At 30.2% G+C, this 13,809-nt stretch overlaps 1 pseudogene; it reads left to right on the forward strand.

Moving 5' to 3' along the window:
- The first annotated feature begins 11,247 nt into the window (after window positions 1-11,247).
- LOC125602113 lies at window positions 11,248-12,174 on the forward strand (annotated as a pseudogene).
- The last annotated feature ends 1,635 nt before the right edge of the window (window positions 12,175-13,809 follow it).

Below are 13,809 nucleotides of genomic sequence, written 5' to 3' on the forward strand. Positions count from 1 at the left end.
AATTAGTTTACATAAATTAAATAGGTCAAGCCATTATTATCTCGTCGAGCAGAAAAATATAGCTCCCCTGGTCCCGGGCTATTCAAAGTGATTTTTTCGTTCAAGGATTAAAACCCAACTTTCTTTTTGATACACTTTCTCTATACAAAAGATTGATGTTTTAGTTTTTTTTTCTTTACACAACAAATTAATATTCTACCTTTAATTAATATATTATTCTTTAAAAATAAAACATAAATTAAAATGTAATTGTTTGAATTTAAAAAAAAATTAGATCAAACTTTAAACTAATTAAAAGTAAAACCAAAATGTATATGAAGAGATTAAGAAACGACTGTTTTTTTTATTAAAGTTTATATTCAACAGATCGGCTCATTGGTTAATGTATTTTGTCCTCATCGCATATTGATTTGTAGACGTTCTCAATATATATACGTATGGTCAAATAATTGAACGAAAATTATGAGTCCAATATTAGTCTTATATTAATATAGACTCCACATAACCTGATATAGAAAGGACCAAATTTATTTTATTCTTTTACAAAAGTCGCTTCACTAGTCTATCTTATTAAAACAGAAGTACACTTTAAAATTAACCCGTAAACTTGCAAAATATTTACAATCTAATGCCACTGAATAATTAAATGAACCTATTTTTAAGAAATACTTGTCTTTTCTAAGTATTTAATAATTTCCTAAAATAATTTAAGCATTAATATAACGAAATAACTCTTGCGGATACTTTGCATTTAATATAACTTTCCTCCAGACACACAAATTAATTTAACTAAGATTATTCATTATGGTACTTAATAACTTTGCGGTTGAAACAATCATATTTTGTGTTTGGTGGAAACGTTCATTGTGGTACGTAATATTTTTTTAAGCAATCATACTCCAAATTTGGTCCTAATATCAAATACAAAACATATCTTTAAATGATTATTATTTGTTACTCTTTAAGAACTTTCGTTATAAGTTTAAAAAAAGAACTTATATAGGAAATAGTTCAGAGATCAATTAATATGAATTTATCCTCCTATATAAGCGGCCAATATATCTATATCCTCCCTATTTCAAAAAAAATCACCATAAATATATATCATCAAATATTTGAATTAATTATGTCCACAAATAACCATAAACTGAAAATTCGTTTGAATGAAATACAGAATATTCTTCGTAACTGTAAAGTGATTTAGGCAATATTTTCTATTAGTGGTAGGTGTTGGTAGGCGTTCGAGTATCCAATCGAGTTTAGTTCGGGTCTATTTGAATTTTACAATTAAATTTTTCAGTACCATTCGGATATTTATAAATTTTTGTTAAGGTTCAGTCTGGATTCGGTTTGGATTCAGATAGCATACTTAAACTATTTTCTAAAAAATCATCATACACTTTAAATTCCACAAAATATAAAATAAAATAAGATATTACATACAAATTTGAATAGTGTAGCCAAAATATCTAAACTTAACATATAAATTGGTTTAACTTGAATATTTAAATATTTTAAGTATTTTTGGTGTTTTGGGTATTGTTTAGGTATTTTAGACATTTACTTTTGACTGTTTTATATATATTCAAGTATTTTTGAAAATTTAAATATCTTATATAAATTTGATATTTTTATATATTAACTCTAAAAATAATTAATATATTTATGCATATATAAATCTATATATGATACATTCGGATACTCTAAATATTTCAGTTCGGTTCAGATTCGGTTTCGGTTCTCTACATACCAAAATTTTATATATGTTCGAATATTTAACCAATTACGATTCGGATTTGGTACTACCTTTTGAATCGGAATCGCTTCAGTTTTTTGAATTCAGGTTTTTGATATGATATTTAAATAATATATGAGTTAAATACAAATTAATTCAAATAAATCAGTTAATCTTTCAATATACGAAGTCGTCTAATATTCAAACACATATTCAATAAAATAAATATATAATAGTAAGTTATAAATACATGTTACTGTTTCAAACAATTACTTTGTTGATAAATATGAAAAGCCATAAATGTCTGAAAATATAGTTAGTGTTAAAATATTTACTTAATAATGTGAAAATAAGATTTTTATGTATATAAAAATGATAGTAAATCCCGCGCGGTTGCGTGGATCAAGGTCTAGTTGCCAATTAAAGCAAGTGACAACTCAGCTAATTTGACTCTTTATTAATATGATTAACCTGTGGAAAATAAACTCATTGTGATAAATAAAATATTTGGAGTACAAAAACAAAACAGTTATCATTTGAAATGCACATTTTCAACTTTAGATAGTTGTTTTTAAAAAGACTGTAGATAATGACTAGATGAGAAGTCGTTCAAAGTGATTGTCTTCTATACTTTCTTGAATTATTTCATAATTATTTGGTTGGGAGCGTGATTGCTATGTTTGGAAACAAAAGAAAATTTAATGGCTTCATGCGTCCCAATTGAAAATATCATATCATGAACTTTGCAGGCCGAAAATAAAACACCAATACAAATTTATGTCATTAAATTTCCTTTATCCTTGTGGTTAAGTTCTGTGATTAACGTGTGTTCCACTGGATTTAAGTTTCGTTTCAAATATGATGAAAAATTAGTCCTTGAAGTTGTATATTTTACCTTTAGAGTCATTAAAATAGATAATTGGCTTCTTTATCAATCACTAATATAGTGTACACGTTTTTTTCAAAAATAATGATATACGTTTCCATATAAATTGTGAAAATATAAAATGTGCTAGTTGATTCGACTTGAATAATTTAACCGCTATTTTGACAATTTGAATGATGAGAATAGATTGCCTAAACAATATTCATTTACTCCCTTGTTAAACTACAACTTTACAATCAAATATATATTCTCTTCGTTACGGAAAAAAGTATTATTTTGACATTTTCCCATGTATTAAGAAAATAATTTTAATGCACCTTATATTTTTTATTAATTATATATATTCAACAAATAGTATTTGAGACAAATAAAATTATTATTTTATAATTAACATTAAACTTAAAATAAATAAAAATTACATTAAAATTCTAATTATATATTTTTTGTGTGACTAGAAAAAAGGCAAAATCATATTCTTTATGAAACAAAAGAGTATTATCAAAGAGACTACAAAAAGTTGTCTTGAGTTAAACCAACTAGGTGGCTTCTATATTCTGGGGCATATTGTTTTAGTTGTGCTATTTCTATTTGTGTAGTTATTTTGACCTCCGACCACCACAGTTCATTTCCTTGTATCTCTAGACATTTGATCTTATTATTTTCACTCATGGACTTTCGTCTTTAGTCTTCTACGTTTTTTTTTGTTTAGCATTGTCATATTTCCCAATGTTATCTCCTCATTTTGTCTTCACACAATCACACCATATTCCATGTTTCGAACTCATGCTTATGTTAAGTTTTGTTTTGACTGTACAGGTGGAGTAGTCATATCAAATGGTTTTACTAAATTTCTTCTTGTATCATTTTCCACCTATTTGATGTTTTGCAATGTTCGACGGTTGCCCGAGTCGTTTTTCTACATTGGTTTGTTTCATGCGTGCTGTTTGTTTTTAATATTTTTTTTCAAATTTCTAAACGTTTGCAATGGTTTAATTATTGTTACACTGCCTGCATAATCAAATATTGTGAAAAAAACATCATTCTTTCAGTACTCTTCTTATGCGAACCTCCATTTTCCAGTTCATTTCATCTTTTTCTTCCTCATCCCATGCATTTAATATTTTTCAGTTAGAATATAAACTGTTCAGTGTCCATTTTGCTTGATTTCTCACATACAGACAGCAGTACCCATCATTCTCACCAACATATAATTTGTGTGTGTGTGTTTCCCGTTTCATATGTATTGTAATAAGAGTAGGAATTAGTACAATGCCTATTTTGGGTGGGGCAGTTGCCCCCTATGGTATTTGAAAATTTCATGTAATTGTGTACCATTTTTTATACTGCCCCTGTTGATATTCAAAATTATACACCAATATTAAAATTTTGCCCCGGGTAAATGTAATTTCTACCTTTTGTGATGGTAGATTTCTGAAATCCTCTTTGAAAGATAAGTCTTTTCGGTCTTCCATTCATCCTTTCTCTAGCTGTCAATAATTTCTAGACCACTTGGTGAAGTCGCACGTGAGATATAGCATGGAATCCTTACATTTTTCCCTTATTTTGGAGGCGTGATCTTAAACTTAATACATGGATTTGAAACAACTTGTTATGACTGCAAATTCGTGGATATCATCTCTACGTATGTGTTTGTGTTTGTGTTTGTGTTTGATGGAATTCCTGGGATCGTCCTTCTTCTCTGGGTAAAAGTTTCTCTTTCTCAAACTTTAACTTCTACTATTAATGGCACCCTCCTAACACTCCTAATATCACATCTTATTATTCTCAAAAGGTTCCATGATTCATGGTTTCATCCCACTCTCTCGAAGCACTATTGGCATCTGTTAGAAGAGGGACACAACGTCAGCATTGGTGAGTTCAAAGTTGTGCGACCACTTCGTCAACATCGTCAGGTACCGTAAACAAAACCCAGAAACACTTAACCTACTACCTGTAAGAATCACTCAAGACCACATATATCCACATATTACATGTACCGTGTGGAGCTAGCCTTGAATGATGATAGCCCCAAAAAACTTTGTAAAGCACCTAGTAGCAGAAATTATAACTCACCAACAACACAGATGAACAAAGTGATAATATATTACATGAAAAGAGCCTGCAGAGAATTAGTGACCACCATGTTTATAGTATCATGCCAACACAATTTTCATCTTCCATTTTAGGGTGCCCCTTCCAACTTCACACCCAACCACCGATGTTTTTACTGTAAGTAAAACCTTATGATAGTTTATATTTAAATACAGAATATATAGTCTTGACCCAAAAAAGATACAAAATAGGCAAAACAAAAGTTAAAATTGATGATGGCCTGAAGACACAGTGGACAAGGGAAAACAGAGCAAATGTATAGTGGCATCCTGTCGGAAACGTATCCGCCACTGGGCACCGGCTATTGTGACAATCCATCAAGTTCGAAAGAAGAGAAAGCCCATAAAATCTCAAGCGTGGAATGGCGACAAAATAAATAGTAGCATGGCAGAAGGGAAATTGATATTTGTATTTTGCATGTTGCTTTGACGATTTGTGGTTAGGGTTGCGGATGAGGTTTTCCATATCTTTATAATAGTTGGGAGACGGATCTTAAAACATCCAAAGAGAGAATCTGAAGTGAATTAGTTAAACTGGAAGAGTCAAACTTAATAGTAAGCATTGATGGGTTCGTATCGAGGAGATGCAATAGATGACGGCTAAACGAATTTAAGAGGGGAGATAGATGGTTGAACTTCTGAATTGAAGAGATCTAGGTGTTTTAAAGAATTTTTTTAAATCTAACTTATATTAAAAATAAATTTTATTAAATTTTATAAATTTTACTATTTTCTTACTAATATTTAATATAGATTTGATATATATTAAATCAATTTGCATAAAATTATAAAATAATATAAAATTGTATAATTATCAAAAATTTAGTCTAAACAATATATATAAAATTTGTAGATATATAAGAAACTAATGATCTTACGATTAGATATTTAATTTTTAAAAAACTGTAGAAAATTTTCAAAGCTTTAGTAATACAAATTGTATAATTATACAAAAATAATAATATTTCGAAATTTGAAATGTTATATATGAATATATTTATTTTATAGATGATGTATGAGCTATTACGATATTTTAAAAAAGTTTACCAAAAGAAATATCAATATTGAATGTAATATATGAATTATTATCATATTCTAATAAGTTTGCCATAAATATAAATTAACATTAAATGAAAGTATCCATGTTATATTTTTCTAGAAGCTATGTCATCAATTTTAATAGCCTGTCATATTTGTTTTGTGAAATTGATTGTAAAAGGATATGTGGTAAAATTATTTCGCAAATATAAATCCAGGGATGATCGATGAAGTCTTCGTTTATCATTCTTGGTGGGCCCATATTATTTTAGAAGCCGCTGATGTTGAAAATAGAAAACTCTCTCATTATATACATGATATGATTTGTACTGGCACATTGGCCCTTAATGCGGGTTTATTTTAGTATTGAACTTTTGGGCTGATGCTTAAAACCTTTGGGCCTCGGCCTCTGTTCTCTTTACTTTCACTTTCGTAAAGATGTGTTGTTCGTTTGCCATGTGGGCGAAGACGCAAATCAATGTTCATTTTGTATATTATAATGCTATATTCAGAATTTTTAAAAATCCATCTTAAATTTTCACCTAAATGTAGATGAATTTTGATGGTGCATCTGAAAGAAATGCATCTAATTCAGTCCACAATGATAAATGACAAAAATAACCTTTTAAAGTCAAAATATTATTTTCAAACCCGTAAATTCTAACTTTTTGCATTTTCTCGCCAAAACTGGAAAAATACATTTTTCCGCCGAAATCGGAAACACACAATTTTTCCACCGAAACTGGAAAAACGCATTTTCCCGCCAAAACTGAAAAACGTATATTCCCGCCAAAACCGAAAAAACGTATTTTCCTGCCAAAACTGGAAAAAGCATTTTCCCGCCAAAACAGAAAAACAATATTCCGCCAAAACCGGAAAAACGCATTTCCACCAAAACCGGAAAAATGTATTTTTCCGCCAAAAATTGAATAACTTATTTTCCCGACAAAACCGGAAAAAACATTTTTCCGCCAAAACCAAAAAACGTATTTTCCCGTCAAAACCGGAAAACATATTTTCCACCAAAATCAGAAAAACGTATTTTTTCCGCCAAAACCGGAAAAAAACGCATTTTCCCACCAGAATCGGAAAAACGTATTTTCCCGCCAAAACCGAGAAACATATTTTTTCCGCCAAAACCGGAAAACGCATTTGCCCACCGAAACCGCAAAAAATATTTTCCGCCAAAAATGCAATAATACACTTTTACCGTAAAAACGCAAAAATGCACATTTCCCGCCAAAACCGCAAATTGCATTTTCCTGCCAAAATCGCGAAAAAAAACTTTTCCCGTCAAACCCGCAAAACGCATTTTTTCGTCAAAAACACATTTTCCGCCAAAACCGCAAGCAAACGTACTTTTACGACAAACCGAGAAACGTATTTTCCGCCACACCCATAAAAACGTATTTTCGCCAAAACCGTAAAAATGCCTTTTTTTCGTCGAAACATAAAAAAATATATTTTAGTCATTTTATTAACAAGTCCACCTAGATGCAGATACAAGTTAAAAAAACGAACAGAGCTGCATTCAGATGAAGCATCTGGATAAGACATCTAGATGTACAAACGAACAGGACTAGATTTTAAAATCTCATAACAAATTATTAAAACATTTATTTTTTGAATTAAATATAAAAAAACTCAAAAATATATCTATTTAAAGCTTTCGAAATAATAAACAAATAAGATCAAAATATTTGTTTGGGAAGCAGTTAGTGGAGCTCTTTCTGTGATTGATACAAGATGTCAGATCTGCGGTTTGGAAAGAGAGTCTATAAATCATCTGCTATTCACTTGCACTTTGGCTAGGCAATATTGGGCTACCAATAACTTTCCTATGCATCTTTTAGGTTTCTCGTCTTCCTCGGTTTACTACAACATCTTCTATGTTCTGAAAGCAAGAGAAACCCTCTCTATCCCTTTGAACATAAGAAGAGCTGGCCCTTAGATCATCTGGAGTATTTGGAAGAACAGAAACTCCTATTTCTTCGAAGGGAGTGTAACAAGAGCACCAAACCTTCTTAGCAAAGTTAAAGAGGAGGTTAATCACTGGTTTATTATTAAGTCAATAGAAAAGAAAAAATCTATTGATCTTGAAAGAAAGAAGAGAATCATATTTAGTTGGAAACCTACCCTTTTAGATTTGCTCAAATACGACACTGGTTATGCTTGGAACAAGTACAAAATGAAAGTGGTGCCTCTTGGGTCCTCATGAACAATGAGGGGAAGGTTCTATTGCATAGTAGAAGATCTTTCTCGGGGATTATCAGCCGTATGGATGCTTCTTTTTGAAAGTTGGTTATGGGCAATTGAAAGCCACAAAAGTCTCCATTTTTATTCGATTACTTTTGCAAGTGAAGACCATGATCTAATTACTGCAGTTACTAAACCTTCTGCTTGGCCCTCTCTCAAATTCTATCCAGATAGGATCTGTCTTCAGCTTAATGATTTTTTGGATTGGCGGGTTCAATTTCTGAAATGCTGTGATATCAAAGTTGCTTTTCTTATTGCTGATAGTGTAATTCAAGAGGACCGGTTTCAATCTTACATTGCTGCAGGATATCTATCTTGGTTAAAGCATCTCTTTTTGTAGCCTTAAGATCTATGTGATATGTCTAGATTAGAGCTGATCCTTTTCTCTGTTCTATTATTGTATGGTCCTCTGTTCTTGTAATTCCCCAATCTTTTTAATGAAAAAGTGTTAAAAAGACTCTCTAAGTTATGGTTTGCAGTCATGTCCGAAACTATCAATATATCGCTTATATTTCATTATGAGCAGCTTTGTACAAGTCTGTTTGTTAATGACTCTGATCATGATTTTTTAAGACTGGTTATATCACCATGTCTTCGAGAGTTTTGTTAGTTCTATATAGTGTACTAAATGATTTTTTCCGTGTTGATGCATACAGGGCCGGCTCAAGTAATTTATGGGCCCTTGGACAAAAAGAAATTTCAAAAAAAAATTACATATACTTTATGGATAATTTAAAATTTTTGAACCTCTTTTTTTAATTTTTTTTCTTTAAAATCGAGCCCCATTTTAACACTAATTATGCAAAAACCAAATTGGGCCCTGGGCCCACGCCCCCTGGGCCCACGCCCCCCCTGCCCTAGTACCTAAGCCGGTCCTGGATGCATAATATATGTATCTTCAAATATATAATTTATAATAATTAATTAACTCATATTTTTTTTTTATTTTTATAGGTTTTAAATTATTTTACAATTTATATGTATGGAAAATATGAATTTTTATAACAAACATATGATTTTTTGCTTTATACAAACATAACAAATACCTTTTGGGTTATATGAAACTGGCTTTGTTCATCTCAATTAAACCATCAAAGTTTCATGTATCTAAATATTTTAAAACTAGATTAACTTTTTTTTTGCATTTAATTTAGTTAATTGTTTTGAATTCATAATATATATTTATTTTTGTAAAATTACGTATAATTTGATATATGTCATTTTGGGAAATAATTAGAAAGGTGTTGTCGGTTTGGAGTTGCACAAGTGAACATAATCGGTAATCTTTTGAAAATTTATGCATGTATAGAAATATTTTTGACCAAACTAAATCGTAATAATTGTGGAAGCACCGTAGTCTACTGGTTAAGGTTTAAAGACTTCTACATCCAGGACTATGCAATTTCTTGCAGATTACAGGAAAATCTAGTTTTCAAGTCTCGGAGAGAGCGATTTATTAATGAAGACGACAGAAGAAATCTTCATAGGATGGCTCAGATGATGCAGTTACGCGTAGATCTTCATAAAACCTGTAGTATTGTCGGTTGTCGAATCATCTATGTAATGTTTCTCATAAATGTAATGTCCTAATAAATCAGCGTTATAAAAAAAAATCGTAATAATTTATTAATTTTTTCCACTTTGTGTTAGTTTTTAATCGTTTGTAATTACATGCATACAAATAAATAGAAGACTATTCTAATAATAATAAATCTATGATTAGTTAGGCCTCTGATTTTGAATATAAGAACCTTGATCGATTCACTTACCCATTGTTTGGGTACATTGAGTTTTACATATTCGTCTAAAATAAACCACAATTAGTTTTTGTTCTAATTAGGTTTAAAACTGATTGATTTTATTGCATCTATTTTAGTTTTAAGTTTTAGATTATGGTGCTAATAGTGTTCTGCTTCGGTTGGAACGGGTGTAGGTTCTGCGTGCCGCTGAGCCATTTCAAGGTCTTCACCAACTTGCTTTATGTTTCAGTGGATAGATGATCTTCAGGCCTGCCTTGGAGCTAATGGTATGGTTCCATATCTTTTAAGTTGGAGATTTTTTAGGTCTTTCTTTCAAGTTGCAATCATAGTTTCGGGTTCACGAATCTAAGACTCGTCGGAAATTTGAGTATTCGCTTACTTAATTTCTGTGTATTTTAGGCTCTAGTGTTTTTGTCCAATTAGTTTGTTTATCTCTTGTTGTATTTTGGAAGGAGTATGCTCTTTTCTCACTCATGGCTCCGAAGGAATTTTGATGGCTCTTGGCTTTGGAAAGACTGATGTTTTTGCTAATTATTATACTTCATTTTATGTTTTAATATAATCTACTAGATGACAAAAAAAGTAATAGAATTCCAAACTCTTCACTTATTGACCTCTGATCAAGCCATTCGACTAAATCCTACTATGAAAAGGTAGTTTAGCTCAGCTAACTTTGTCGCACGTGATTCATGTGTTTTTTGGCCTTGTCCTCTGCTCATCAATTTCTATTCTTTTCATCGTCGGCGTCGTATATTTGGATTCATATTTATGTAAGTTAATTAGTTATAACCAATAAACATATACTAATACTAATGAAGGTTTGCAATTCAGAAGGCGCCTTGTTTTCTCTTTTGTGTATACAAAATTTGTTTTACAAATTAATGATATTGAAACTATTATATTTAATCTATGCAGTTAATAATTTAAATTTTTTTTTTGTCAAAAATAATTTTTCTTAGATTCATATTTTTAATTGATAATTTATTTAAGTTGTATTCATACAATTCTACATATAAATTAGACTTCATAGAATTAATTTTTGATCTATTTTGTATTAGATTATTTGGTGTTTTTGTTGTATTGGGACACTTACGTATTTTAGAATATACATGTTTTGATAAAACAGAATATTTTGAAGTGATAGAAACAGAGATAATTTTTATACTGAAAATAATTAATCTAATATTTTTATTTATTTTTATATAAACTTTAATTATATTAGTTAATAACTTAAGACTTCAAAATATTATATTAACGTCTTGTCTTATATTTCAAATTAGTATAAACTTGGAATTGAAGAGAGTATTAGTTTTTTTGGTAAAAATTAGAATTTATAATGTATTCTCAAGTTTCAACTATATTAGTTTCTTTTAAAGGGTTGAAAGTGAAGGAAAAAAAAAAAAAACAGAAGTTGAAAGCAGAGACACAAATGCTAAAAATGTGTATATATAAATCACAAGTCTCCTTCATCATTATCATCATCATTTTTAGGAAAACTAAATGGCTACTATTTGGTTTCTATCACTTCTCTTCGTCACTATCCTTCTTCTCGCCGCCTTTAAACGCAAGAAGCAGCAACGACGACCACCATCTCCTCCTGGTTTACCGATCATCGGAAACTTACACCAGCTCGGGGAGTTACCGCATCAATCCCTGTGGAAACTCTCCAAAGAGTATGGTCCTGTTATGTTTCTGAAGCTTGGAAGCATCCCAACTGTAGTACTATCTTCCTCTGAAACAGCTAAACAAGCTCTGAAAATTCATGACCTCCATTGTTGTAGCCGTCCAAGCTTAGCAGGTACCATGACACTCACTCAACACATACTACAAAAATTTTCTTTATTCACATATAGGATCATTTCTCAGGGCCAAGAGAGCTCTCTTACAATTATCTGGACATTGCTTTTGCTCCCTATGATGATTACTGGAAAGAAGTTAAGAAACTGTGTGTGCAAGAAGTCTTTAGTCCTAAACGAGTTCACACGATGCAACCCATCAGGGACGAGGAAGTCAAGAAGCTGATAGACATAGTCACCAAATCAGCTCAAGAGAAAACACCAGTTAACTTGAGCGAGAAGTTTCTTTCTTTAACCGTTGGCGTGATTTGCAGGGCAGCATTTGGTGTGAGTTTCCATGAAACTGTACTCAACAGCGATAGATTCGACAAGTTCATCAACGAGGCATTTTTGTTTCTTGGAGCTTCTCTGCCTCGGATTTTTTCCCAAACGGCGGCTGGATCGTCGACCGGCTCACCGGCTTACAAGGGAGGAGAGAGAGGAGTGTGAGAGATCTTGATGCTTTCTATGAACAGATGTTTGACCTACATAGAGAGGAAAAAGAAAAGGAAGTGAAGATTTTGTGGATCTGCAACAATTATCAATAAAATGAAAACTTTCCAAAAATAGCATTTTTGTAAGAAAATTACTTAAAAATACAACACGTTGATGAAAAATTCTTAAATAATAATCATCTATCCACAAATATTCTTGTTATCCTAATTTTTAAATCACAAAACCAAATCTACAATATGTTTCTAAAAATGAAAACTTTCCAAAATAGCAGTTTTTTAAGAAAATTATTTAAAATATACAATACATTGATGAAAAAATCTTACATAATATTCATCTATCCAAAAATATTCTTGTTATCCTAATTTTTAAATCACAAACCCAAATCTACAATATTTCTCTAAAAAATAAAAACTTTCCAAAAATTGCAGTTTTTAGAAAAATTATTTAAAAATACAACATATTGATAAAAAAATTTTAAAGAGTATTGATCTGTCCACAAATAGTCTAGTTATCCTAATTTTTAAATCACAAACCTAAATCTACAATATTTATCTATAAAATGAAAATTTTCCAAAAATAGCAGTTTTTAAGAAATTATTTAAAAATACAACACGTTGACGAAAATTCTTAAATAATACTCATCTATCCACAAATATTCTTTTTATCCTAATTTTTAAATCACAACACCAAATCTACAACATTTATCAATAAAATGAAAACTTTCCAAAAAAGCAGTTTTTAAGAAAATTACTTAAAAATACAACACATTGATGAAAAATTCTTAAATAATACTCATCTATCCACAAATATTCTTCTTATCCTAATTTTTGATTCACAAACCCAAATCTACAATATTCTCTAAAAAATGAAAACTTTCCAAAAATCAGTTTTTAAGAAATTATTTAAAAATACAACATATTGATGAAAAATTCTTAAGAGTATTGATCTGTCCACAAATAGTCTAGTTATCTTAATTTTAAATCACAAACCTAAATCTACAATATTTATCTATAAAATGAAATTTCCGAAAATAGCAATATAATTTATGTACTCTCAACACTACAAGAAACCAATTAAAAAGGCAAACAAACAATAAGTCTCAATGACACAACAAACAACAACACGAACTATATCAATCACATTATTAACACAGTTTAGTCATTGATAAGTGGAGAACAATGCATACACAGTTCATCATCACAACTCTAACCTATAACAATAAAAAGACTTGAAAAGAACTTAAAACGCAAAATTCACAACTACAATATCCTAACAAATATTAAGATGATACAAGAACTCTATCCACAACTCCGCGTTTGTGCGGGGTAATGTCCCTAGTTTAGGGGGTGTTATTGGTTCTATGATTTCAATGGATTTGAAAATCCAAGCAAAATCTAGTGTTATTGTTCTATGATTTTAAAATCTGTATTCAAATTCATTGTTATTGGTTATATGATTTTAAAATAGATTTCAAAATTAGGTGTTATTCAATAGTAAGGATTTGATTAAGCATTTGATTTGAATTTGGATTTGAATAGATTTATAAGTGTTTTAGAGAGTAAAATACAAAGAAACAAAATATTGATTATAGCTTGTTATTTTGAATGGATTTGTCTTACAAAATTTTTCTCTAACAAAAATGTCCAATATCTCACGTATACAAACAAAAATTTAAATAAGCCATGGCACTTTCATCATGCAATATTCTATTATTAACACCAACTTCCATTTA

Source organism: Brassica napus, unplaced genomic scaffold (genome assembly GCF_020379485.1).
Source record: "Brassica napus cultivar Da-Ae unplaced genomic scaffold, Da-Ae ScsIHWf_2745;HRSCAF=3512, whole genome shotgun sequence".
Lineage (NCBI taxonomy): Eukaryota > Viridiplantae > Streptophyta > Magnoliopsida > Brassicales > Brassicaceae > Brassica > Brassica napus.